We start from the raw sequence: 12,794 nt of genomic DNA on the forward strand, positions 1-12,794 counted from the left end.
TTTTGCAGAAGCTCAGTTTCATGAACTCGAGGGATATTACTAGGATGATGATAGTAGTCGAGCGGCGGCCATTACCTTCTTTAACAAGAAAAAGCTGATAAAAAAGTATCGTTCCTGAAAGATACCTCGATTTTCTCTTTTACACTAATTGGAATTTAATTTTCCTGTTGGAATGTTTATTTATACGTTGAATACTGAAATCGAACGATTAAAAATGCTTTCGTTCTCGTGAAGAGAATTGCGCAAGAGTCGAAGATTTCCTTTTTAATTTCAATATTCTTGAATCTGAATTTTCCACATTTTGGCTTCGAATCCTCGAATGGACGTGAAATTTCAATTTACGAATCTGGATTCTCAATTTCTCAATCTTTGGATCTCGAGCTGGGCCACACACGCCACAAACTTTGATTCATAAAAATTTCGATCCTGCCATTTTCAATCCTGCACTGCACCCAGCTTTGCATCTTTATATTATCCTGAATTTTTCCAAACCTTCTTGCCTTCCACCTTCTTCTAATCTACAACAATAATTCGCAATCTAAAAACATTTTACACGAATAAAAAAATTCCGTTCCTCTATCATTTGAAAAGGAAGTTAATTAAAAAAAGGATCAGAAACTTATCGTACTACACTTATTTCGCAAAGAAGCAACGAGTAATTGTACATAAATTACCTTATCTCACCATCCTCGACAAATTAACCGACACTTTCCATCGCTTTCCAAACTTTAATTATCCTCCTAAGGTATCGACGTAAGCAAAACTTTTTTTTTTTTCCTTTAAAACCCAATTATCGATTCCACCACCATTCGAATTCGGATCCAACGATATAATTCTCTCAGCGAGGGCAAATTTTCCAAAGTTTCCAAAGGAGGGGGGTGGTGTTATCTCTTTACACCCGCGCGAACATCGTGGATATCTTTCGAAGCTTTTATCGTTTTCCAAGACGAGTCTAAGAATCGACGTCTCGCGGTGGGAATTTGAATTAAAGTGGACCGTAATGGCATATTGGGTATTGTAATCTCTGGCCGTTGTTCGAACATCACGATATCTTGGAAACTTGTTGGCGGAGACGAGATCGAAGATCGAGTGGAATAATTCTTGAAATGATAGCTCCTCTACGTTCCAGCTTTTGCAAATAGGGAATCGTGAAATGTGGAGTGAGAAGAGAGAGTTGGAGAGTGTTAGGTTATAGAGAGTTGAGGGGGTAATTGGGAAAATTATGTGAAATGACGAGTGGAAATTTGGAGAGTATGTCGTATGGAGATTGTTGTGGAATGCGTGAAATTGAGGTTAAATTTTTAAAGGGGGGAGGAGGAATTGATAGATTGCATAAAAGTATAAAAATGTGGTGAAATTGAAGCAATTTTTGAAAATAAGAATGAAGGATCTGGGAGGAATGGATGATCGTAAAAGAATGAAGAAAGGTGTAATGATGCTGCAACTCGTGAAATTGGAATGAATTTTTGAAAATAATAAGGAGGAATGAAAAATAAAGAAAATAGAACGTGCGAAATAAATGAGTGAAATATTGGAAAATTAGAAATTAGAAGCGATTGTTTAAGTGACATTAATTTTGTTTATTCATTTATCATAAAAGAATACATTTGTTCTCAACTTTAACGTAGCTTATGTGTATGCTCTTGGTTGTTTATTAACGCTTCTACGAGGCGACATTAATACAAAAGTATTAAAAGTCAAACATCCCGAGTTACCACTTTTAATAAGAAGTCGGGATACAATTTATTCGACCGTGAAACAACTTTCTCTAAATGGAATGAAATATATTTAAATGCAAATAGGAAAAAGTATTTCCATTATATTCTATCATTTTTTTTTTTATAACAAATTTAAATTAAATACTGATCAAGAATTCTGATGATCAAGACACTTTTATCGAATATAATCTTCTTTTCTCGGGAGAAAAAGAATAATTGATTTATTCAATTTCGTCGAAAAATCATCGAAATACATTTTTCATTTATATCTTCGTAACTTACATCTTCTAATTCCAACTTTCTAATAATAAAAATGGAATCCCTTCGCTACGAAACTCCATTGTATCTCAACACCGTGCAACAAAAGAATCACGGCATCATATCCTCCATAAGGCTCATCCTTCTATCTCAGTGGTTCTTAACTTCTTCCAAGACACGAAACACTATCGATCAATAACAACAACAAGAATATAACATGATATAACATATTCCCATAGCCTGGGATATTCTTATTCCAAACACGGATCATATTCCATTACAATATTATATTTTCCAATTTTCAAAGTTTGCTAAGAATCATTACATCAAAATCATTATTTTATAATATATACAAAACACATAATTGGAAAAGTAACTAGTTAAAATAATCTCAAATAAAGTTACTTCACAACTAATCACTTATTAAAACATTTGAACATTTATTTGTATCATATAGCTTTCAAATATAATCTCTTACAATTATTTTTATCATTTTTAAAAATAAATTATCCAAATAACTTCTGGAAGCAATTTTATCTGTAATTATCAAATTTTCATTCAAATATATCGTATCCACGAATAATTAAAATTAAAATAATCATTATAAAGTAACACTATACGATATAATTATAATTTATACTTCTGTCTGAAAAAAAAAAGAAGAAATTAATTTTCAAAATTGTATCCCTACTGTACATAAAAACCATTGGTTGGTTTCTTATTATTATTAAGCGTGAAAAGTCAAAGAACCACTGTCCCACCCCCTCAATCCACTCTTCCTCCGACAAATCTCGCGATCGTAGCTCAGGGAATCGCGCGAACCTAATTTCGCGGGTATTGAGGCTCAATCGAGGGGAAGATTTCCTCCGGTGGCGTTTCGAGTCGGGTGGAAATAAAGGATGTGCCGAAGCCAGGGGGGTTGGATAAACCGTGGACGGATGTTTTTGTTGCATCCATCGGCTGCGCTCGTTCGGCCGCCTATCGACGAGAGCCAAAGGGGTGAAACGAGACAGCTTGGGCAGGGCGGGGACAAAGGAGGTCTCGGTTGTTTTCGCGGCCCTCCTTTAACCCGGTGTGAAAGGGTAGAAGTGACGTCTTCACCCGCCTGTTTCCACGTGAAATAGTCGTTTGTTCGTCCCTTGCTTTGCGAGGCGACCATGAATGGGGGCGGGTGGATGGGATTGCGAATGGTATTGAAGGATTTACGGCGATAATGGGGATTTCGTGGGATCCGTTTCGCGGGTTATGGATACGTTTCTTTTCTTTCCTTTCCCTTTCTTTTCTTTCCTGCCGATTTTGATACGTGCTTGATAAGAATTTTCGAGTATTGGAAATTAGAAATGTGGACGAAGAAATGTTTGGAATTTTAAATTGTGTTTTATTCGTTTGAAATTTGGATGTGTGGAATGCAATTTTTCAACAGTGTATTCTTTGAATTTTCAGTGTGTGGATAAAAATTGAAAATGTGAGTAATTAGGAGTGTAAATATAAAAGTTTGAATATGGGTTTAGGTAATACAATTTTGTGTCCTTCGAAATTAAAAATATGGATAGGGGGATGGTGAAGATGTAATCTTTCAACAGTGTATTCTTTGAATTTTCAATGTGTGGATAAAAATTAAAAATGTGAGTAATTAGGAGTGTAAGAATTTGAATATATTTAGGTAATACAATTTTGTGTCCTTTGAAATTAAAAATATGGATAGGGGGATGGTGAAGATGTAATCTTTCAACAGTGTGTTCTTTGAATTTTCAGTGTGTGGATAAAAATTGAAAATGTGAGTAATTAGGAGTGTAAGAATTTGAATATAATTTTGTGTTGTGAAATTAAAAATATGGATAGAGGGATGCTAGTGATTCTTTGAATTTTGATTATGTGGATTAAGAAATTAAAAATGTGAGTAGGATGTGATAAAAAATGTAAGGGGTTGTTTTTGGATTAACGAAATCCAAAAATGCAATGATTTATTTTTAATTTTATCTTCAATCAATTTTTTATTTTTAACTTTAGATTTTTAAATAACGAATTTTCTCTTTATATCTTTTGCACATAATTCCATTATTGCAATTAGTTTGAAATGCAAATAAAAAAATTTTTTAATCTAAGGAAAAGGATGAGGAATACAAGGGATTGAAATTGGTTGTTATTTCACAAAACTAATGATTGACAGAGGATTAAAAGGATATTCCGTTTGAAATTTCACTTCGTGATACGTGATCCCTTTGTTTCGATACCTTTGAAATTTCATACCAGTAAGAAACATGTTTACAAAGTATTATAGGAAAAGAAAAATTTAGATATACCGACACGTATAAAATTTCGAAATATTTTTAATATCAACTTTCCCCAATTTCAATACTTTTAATAATTCAATTTATTCCTCTCGTTCGCCTCCTATTTTGATACATCATCACGTTAAAAATATATCAATTAACATTGCATCAATATTCCATGAATTATAAATTTACAACGTAATTTATATTCAAAATATCACTCGATTCTTATCATGCGAAATTCCAATTAATTGATTCGAACAGGATTCGTATCAATCACATCTCATTAATTTTTATTCACCCGAATAAATTATTAATATTCGACCAAATTTCATCACTTTCGTTCTTCTTTCTCGTTCCCCTTTTTCTTCGCTCGAAAACTTCATTATCCCCCACTTTGTCGAAAGAAAAGGACCCTCATTTTTATCGAAATTTATCGCGCACAGCCTTATTATCGGCCTTGGCCCCCCTCCCCCCATCTCAATTTAATGGAAACGGACGTTAAAAGTCAGACAGGTTGAGTTACGGAATTTAATAAGCATTCGGGCACGTAATACGCGTTTATTTGAGTGAACGCCGATCGTCGTAAATAAAGAAAAGGAGAGGAGAAAAAAAAAAAAAGAAAAAAGAAAAAAAGGGGGGAGAAGAAAATTGTAAGTTAAGCGCATGGTTTGCATTTAAGAATGAGAATTTATAGTGTTCCAAGGGAGAGATCGCATTTTTATCAGAGATATTGGAGCTCTTGCGAGAGAAGAAATTGCGGAAAGAATAGTATTTTCTTTGAAATACGATGTATATGTGTTATTCTAATATTTTTTTATTTTTATCCTTTATTTTTTAAATTTAAAAAATATANTTTAAGGTTATTAATTATTTAATTCTTCCAATAGTATTATTACTTAAACAATTCTCAATAAGAAGAACGAAACTTTTTATATTTATATACGCAAAAATTTATTTAAAACGATGTAAAACGAAACGCGCGTTGTATTGGCTTGCTGCACATTGTACGTTCACTTTTAATATTTAAAAAAAAAAAAAAAAGGAAAAAAACCGTGTTTAACGATTCAATGATACATGTGTATACATAAAGGGATATAGTATAAAGAAAAATATAATTTTAACAAATTGATACACAAGTAGATACAAATACCAACAATTTTTATACACAAGAAACGATAAACGTTAATATTTGCTTCATATAAAAATATAGATTTTTTACAAGAAATGGAGGTGTAAAAATTTGTGCAATAAATATGCGTTTGATCGAAAATTACACGATAAGGGAAATAAACATTCAACAATAACGCGTAACGCGTCAATTCTCGTAATTTTAATATTGATCCATCCATCGTCCATGTCCAAAAAATTACACAAAGACGAAATCAAACGTCAAATTACTCTCAGCCACCCTCGAGAAACACAATTAAACCCTCTCCCCTCCCCAACGTAATAAACCATCGACGTACAGCAAAAACATAAACAATTCAACAATATCTATTTACATCGATATCCACGTCACGATTTTAACGTACTCGACGGGAATACGAAATCGTGTCAAGCCGATTACTCTCGAAGAACTCGTGAGCATACGTTGCTTAAACCGGCTAATTAGAAAAAAAGAAGAAGAAGAAGAAGGAAGAAAAAAAAAAAAGAAATTCAGAAACCATCGTGATCGTCGTGGAAAGGGATGACGTCGAATATTTCGTTCGAGAAAGAACGATGTTTCTCGGCTCGTACGTATCTGGGCCGGGTTTCACGGTACTTAAGTCAAATAGGTGAAGAAAGATAGAAAGAGAAAGAGAGTGAGAGGGGAGAAATGTCGAAAAAAAAGAAAGAAAGAAGGGGAGGTCTCACGGCAGGATGGAAGAAAGTTTGACATTCACGGGAGGGGAGGGAAAATTTTAAAATTCACGCCAGGGAGAATATGAATGTTTAATGCCCAGAATGGGATGAATAAAGCAGGGTGGTGGCCGAAAAGAACGTGAGGGCAATTTGATTTTTCTTGTAACGGAGTTTCCAAAGTGTGTAAACCTTGGCCGCGGCTGACCGATTTGCATAAATCTGAACGGGACAAAAAATTATTTGTCGCGATATAACGTTCGTTGCGAGTTGACAATTGATCGAGGGATGAATATCTGTATCTATCTCGAGAAATAAATGAGTAATTGTGAGAAATAGGTTTTGGTTAATAATTAGATATTTTTAATAGGAATATTTTGATTTGGAAGAGGGAAGAGAGAGAGAGAGAGAATGTAAAATAAAATTGTGAAATGTAAAAAGTTTAGATTTAGATTTTTTGTAATTTTAATTTTTAAATGACAAATTAAACGTTTTCTTTCTATTATTATTTTAATTAGATGTTTGAAACGTTTCGATCGAAATTTTTGCAGAAAATTTATCGAATCATTGAATAATTTATCGGTGATTTAAATTTTTTCTTTGCTGTTTGTTTATATTTAAAGGATTGTTTAGGAATTTTGCCTATAGAGATACATTATTTTAAACAATATAACAATATTTATATTATGACACGTGTACACGTGATATTTATTCATTTATTTATCAGTGAAATATTGTTTTCCACGGGATACAAAAATGGGACACAAACATGCACGAAATGAACGTATAAATTGTACCCAGTATACCCAGGGAAATACAAACATAGTCCCACTAGGGAAGGGAGTTATATTAAAAAGCACGAAATAAAAAAAAAAAAGGAAAAAAAAAAAACAAAGAAAAAAAACATAGGAAGTTCGATTATCGTTATTCGAAATATTTTTTATCGTTTCATAATCTGAATTTACAATTCTACTGTTACTATAAAAATTATTGCAGTTAAAATTCAAAGTTTCGTCACCGTTGGAAACAAAATCGCTAAGGGGATTGAGAGCTATATATATATACCGAAAAATATATTCTTCAAATATTTTGAAAACTGGGGGAAAAAATGTATCGTATCCCATAGAGATTACGACTAGAAAATAAATATGGATGAACCTAGAGATTCTTCAAATAAATAACATACAAAATTATTTACAACTATTTAAAGTTAAAATTTTCTTTTTTCTTTTTTTTTTTTTTATAAAATTTGTGAATACATTGTACAAATATTTTGAAAATTGGAAAATAAATTTGTTATATTTCATAGATATTACTGTCAAATTAACAGATAAAAATAAAGATAAATACAAAAGTTTTTTTTCAAATAAATGAAATAAAAACAATTCCAATTTGCAATTTCATAATATAAACGTTTCCACAATAATTTTTAAAACAAAAGTAATTTTCCAAAGATGACTATTAAAATTAAAATTTCCTTCCATCACTTCAAATATATTCTTAAATATATTTCTACAAATATTTCGAAAATAAATCTCTTACATCCCAAGATTACTTATCGAGTATTAATCTAGCAATTTTTGCACATTATATTATTTTCCAAAAGTAATTTTACAACAAGTAATCTTCCTTAAAGTCAAAAAATTTCTTTCCACCTTCTTTAAATCGTAAAGTGAATAATAAGGCAAGGAAAAGGTAATGGAAGAATGGTTAATTCGCGACGATTAAACGAGGGCGACGATCAGTTCGTTGGACAGAAGGACGATGGAATATCCAGGGGGAGGACACAGGACGCGCATTTCGCAGGTGCATCAATGTTAGAAATGGAGGCTCGTTCGTTGCTTGAAAATAATTAATCGGCACGTCCGATTGGGAAGGAAATTCCATGAAAATCGGCGGATCCACGGAAGGCGGTTTAAAGAGGTTTAAAGAGAGAGAATGGATTTATTCGGCGTGAAATTAATCGGTGGAACAGGCGGGGAAAAGTAGGATTTATTTAGCATCCGGTTGATTCGTTCCTAAGGCTCTTACCGGAGGAACAAGAAGGGAAGAAACAAGAGGATTGTTTTGTGTATTGGTAGTTTTATATATATATATATTATTGATTCTCGCGAGATATAGTTATTTATTGAGAGTAAGACGTTTCGTTTTAAAATTAATTTATGAGACTTAATGTAGGATATAATTTAAAAAGATTATTTTAGAACGAATTCGTGCAAGGAGGAAGAGGGTGAGATGGAAAAATTAACGAAATAAATTTTTTCCTCAGGTGAAAAAGAAAATTTCTTTTGAAGAGAAAAAATGATCTTATTTTTATTATTCATGTAGATTTAACTTTTTGTTTATAAAAAAAAAATTAGAATTACTTTCAAATTATTTACAGACAAATAATTGAGGATAAATAATTATAGGCAAATAATGGAAGATTGTTTTCCAAATGTTTTCTTTGCTATATTTTTAATAAAACGTTGTAAAACTGTAAACTGTATAATTAATATCTTGTTTTCGTCCGGCTAGCATAGAAATTTAACTTTCTATACTCGGCCGGTGTACCGAAAAGAGCAACCGTGTTCAATTGGATTACTACTAACTGCTACTTAATTACACGCAACGGTAATTTACGAGGCAACTTAATTAGGACTATCCACCGTTTCGAGTTTCATCGGATCTGTCCTCCTATATAAGGTTAATTTCCATAAATTAAATCACCCTCTAAATCTCTTATCTCGTATCGTAAAATTATTTTCATCGGCACGAATTGAATTCTATGAAGAATAATAGCTATGTAAATTAAAAAAAAAAAAAAAGAAAATCGAATTAAAATTTTTATCTTAAAGCATGATTATCCTTTCGAATCATCTTACGTGTTTTGCCATTTTTAATCAAGTACGAATATAAATAAAATTTTATTTATGGTAATTATTCTGGGATTATTTTAACTCGTGTCTATTCTTATATGTTTTATTCTTCGCGTAAAGTAATATTTGGGATATTTTAATACAATTTTAAATTGAAAATTGATACCAAAAGTAATTGTAAAATTCAGTTTTAATTTGTAAAAATATATTAAATATTTCTCTTATTGTAATAATAAATCGTTAGATAGCATAAATTAATAATAAAAGTCGAAATATCGTTATATTATTGATAGTTATTTTCGAGAAATCAGTTTCGACGCAATTGGAAGAGAAAATAAATAAACAAAGGAAATTCTCGCCAAACTTTCGTTACGCGACGTTCGATAAATACAAAGGAGGTCGCGAGAACGGCTCATTATCCAACGAGCCTTCGTAGCGAATAGATCGATTTACTTTAGTTAAATTCTACTAATATATAAATTAATTTACAATATCATTTGTTTTTCGATATTTATTAACATCTTTTATATACCGTTTTAACGATAATTTATACACTTATTTAATTATTTATACACTTATTTATTTACATATAATTTATTCATTGATTTATTTATATTTATTTATTTATTAAAGTATAATATTTGTTTCGTAATTAATTTCTTATTATTAATTTATTTTAATTGTTTACTTATTTATTTTAATTAATCTATTTATTCGATCATTAATTCACTTATTTATATATTTTCTTTTTACAGATGGATTTCGTAGTTATCATCCCCTCGTTGTGAGATCTGGTAATTGATATCGTTTTTCAATCATAATTTTAGATTAAAAAAATTTCATTAGAACGAAATCGACGATTATATCGCAAATATTAGCTTTTGGAAAACGATGTCAAGCCAAGATCTACCGACGTGTACCGGTCCAATCCAAGTCGTGGAAGATTTCCTTTGGGTATCCTGGTCATCTGGACTGCAGATATCGTTTTATTTGCCTTTATCTTTGTGACACGTCGTGGAACTTCCTCAAGATATCACCTTCTTGTCTCTACTCGATGACAGCCTTCTCGATATTCCGGATCACGATAATGATATCCTTAGCATCTAATAGTAAGTCATATTATATATTTTTGCTCTTTTTAGTCATTGATTCGATATAGATGGTTACATCATGCTTAAATGATTATTTGTTATAGTAACGTTTCTTCTTTGTTTGCTTTATTTATTTATATCTTAGATCTTTTTATATACAAAAAAAAATCAAGGAATTCACGATTCTTTGTTTCATTAATCATTACCTTTTTCATGTTTACTTAAAATATTTATACTTCATTCGTGTATATTAAAATATATAAAATTATCTTTCTTAATGAGATTATTAACATTTCTTGGTTTTTTTTTTACTTTTTAAAAATTAACAACAATCTTCTTTTACTTGATCTTCATACGATTTAAAATATAATAGTAAATTTACTAGATTTTTATAAGTAAGAAAATAATAAAATTTCTTTATATTTGTTTGTTAATTTTTAAACGAAAAAAGAAACGTGTACAAGTTTATTTATTTCTCTATAAATTTTATTAAGAAATTTCTTTAAAAGTTGAATCCTCGAATCACTAAGATTAAAATCACTTAAAATTCGATTATTTTTTTTTTTTTTTTCAAATATCTATCGTCCTATTACACATTCGTTCGCAAAGACGAGACTCCAAATTTCCAAGCCCAAGTTTCCATCTAGAGACGACCAAAAGCATAATTTCCTCTGTGTTATCGCGATAACGAGAACACGGGAGAAAAGTAAGGGGAATCGAGAATCAGTCAATGTTGAACGTTAAAATACGTTCGACTTAAAATAAGATTAAGTTCTTTAAGAGGGTTTATCTTAATGCGTTCCATTGCTGTTCGAAGGACGGTTGCAAATGATTAAGAAAATCCTATTAGAAGAATGGGAAAACTTGTCGAGGCTAATTCTCGTAATTATAAGACTGAGAATAATTTCGAACTTTTTCAAAGAAGAAAATTTAAATTTTCTATTAGTCACGTGACTCGAATATCCTCTCTCTCTCTCCCTCTCTGTCTCCCCCCCCTCTGCATATCTTCCCTCCTTTTTCTTTACAATAATTTATTTTAATTTAATTTATTTTCTTTACAATAATTTATTTATATTTAATTTATAATAATTACAATTATTATATTTTCTTTATAATAATTTATTATTTTGTAAAGATATCAAATCTTTTATATTTTTTACTTTTAATCAAAGTTTGGATATTTCGCGTTGTTTCTTAGATTTCGTTATTTTTCATATCTCGATACGTTTACGTTGTTCAAAGAAAAATAACGCAATCGACGTTTTTTGATTAAAAGAAAAATTCGATCGATGCGTGCATCGTGTGAAAGATTTGAATCACGAAAGATACACTGATTCGAATGATTAAACAAAGCCTCTTTTTTCGGAAAGAATCAAGATAAAACGATTTTTCACCCATCGATGTAGAATAAATGCTTCGATAACAGATCCGACTAAAGTTAAGCTGCTCAACAAAATTTCACAAAGATTCAAATTTTTCATTCGACTTGTTCTCAATGACTAAAAGGATTAGAAAACTAATCTAAACTAGTCTCTCTATCATTCGGATTTAGAAATAAAAAAATAACGTGTTAAATTTAATTTTTCGCTATACATTTTATTTATACTTCCACATCGAACAGAAAATTATGCTCGAGAACTTAGAATCGTGATGCTCTAAATAAAAACATATAAACCAATTTTTTTTTAAAACTAACATATTAAAGATTATACACGAAACTGTTCCTTTTTCCTTTTTCTTTTTTTTTTGAAATATCGATTAATAAATATAAATTCCTTTACGCGTGTATTATTTCACTCAGATGATTTTCAGAGATTCTCCGTCAATCGTGCCTCTGTTTCGAAATATTCGTATAAAATGGAAGATGGTCAAAGGACACGGAGGAATGACTACGATTTTTCAATTTTATTCCTCAAAGAAGTTTCAAGGGAAGCGGAATCGCAAGGAGGGGGAGAGGGGAGGGTGGAATTTCAGGTAGAAAGAAATTTTAAGCAAACGAAATAAATGGTAGGAAAACGAGTAGGAATTTTTCAAAGGAACAAATTTTACGTGTGTAGTGGACTTTGCGTTGGAGAGGAACATTTTTTTGAAGTAAACGATAGGTCAGAAAGAAAGGGAGGGGGCGAGATAAGAGGGGAGAATGGGTTTGGTAGATGGAAGCTTCGTGTAAATTAGAGTTTAACGAGAATCTAAGCCTGGGATAACAAGGGGGCCTTATAGGGGAAAAAGGAGAAACTTCGTATAGAGGGAATGAGAATTTTTCGAGCTGATAAAATATTCGAAAATGTTTCCTTTCGCGTGGATGAAAAGGTGAATTGTTTATCCTGATATTCTCATTCTCGTGTGGTAACTTTGCCGGAATATTTTAGTGACCCGTCCAAGAAGGAGAAAGAATTTCTTTTCCATTGTGAAACAATGAAAAAGTCACTGGTGATTGAAAAATTGATCGGCCATGCCGACCGGAAATCCCTCTCTTCTCGTAACCTGATTCCTCGTCGGATTTCCTTGCGGTAAAAATCTGATGCGTTATTCATTTGCATTATTGCGATTCGAAATCTCATTTATTAAGTAAACCCCGGAATTATCCGGTTACAACTATATTTTCCAATTCTATTTTATTCTATTTTATTCACAATCATATTTCACCAATATTAATAATAATATATTCTATATATAATATACTATATTATATATATAATATCTTTATATTCTATATATAATATATTCTATATTCAATATATATATATATATATA

At 31.0% G+C, this 12,794-nt stretch overlaps 1 long non-coding RNA gene across 1 annotated transcript in view; it reads left to right on the forward strand.

Moving 5' to 3' along the window:
- The window catches only part of LOC102680955, an 82,220-nt gene that overhangs the window by 57,013 nt on the left and 12,413 nt on the right, over nt 1-12,794 (forward strand). The window contains exon 2 of the long non-coding RNA XR_422532.2: nt 9,705-10,058. This is a non-coding gene — a long non-coding RNA (uncharacterized LOC102680955). The remainder of the gene's footprint in view (nt 1-9,704; nt 10,059-12,794) is intronic.

This window comes from Apis dorsata, unplaced genomic scaffold (genome assembly GCF_000469605.1).
Source record: "Apis dorsata unplaced genomic scaffold, Apis dorsata 1.3 scaffold_564, whole genome shotgun sequence".
Classification (NCBI taxonomy): domain Eukaryota; kingdom Metazoa; phylum Arthropoda; class Insecta; order Hymenoptera; family Apidae; genus Apis; species Apis dorsata.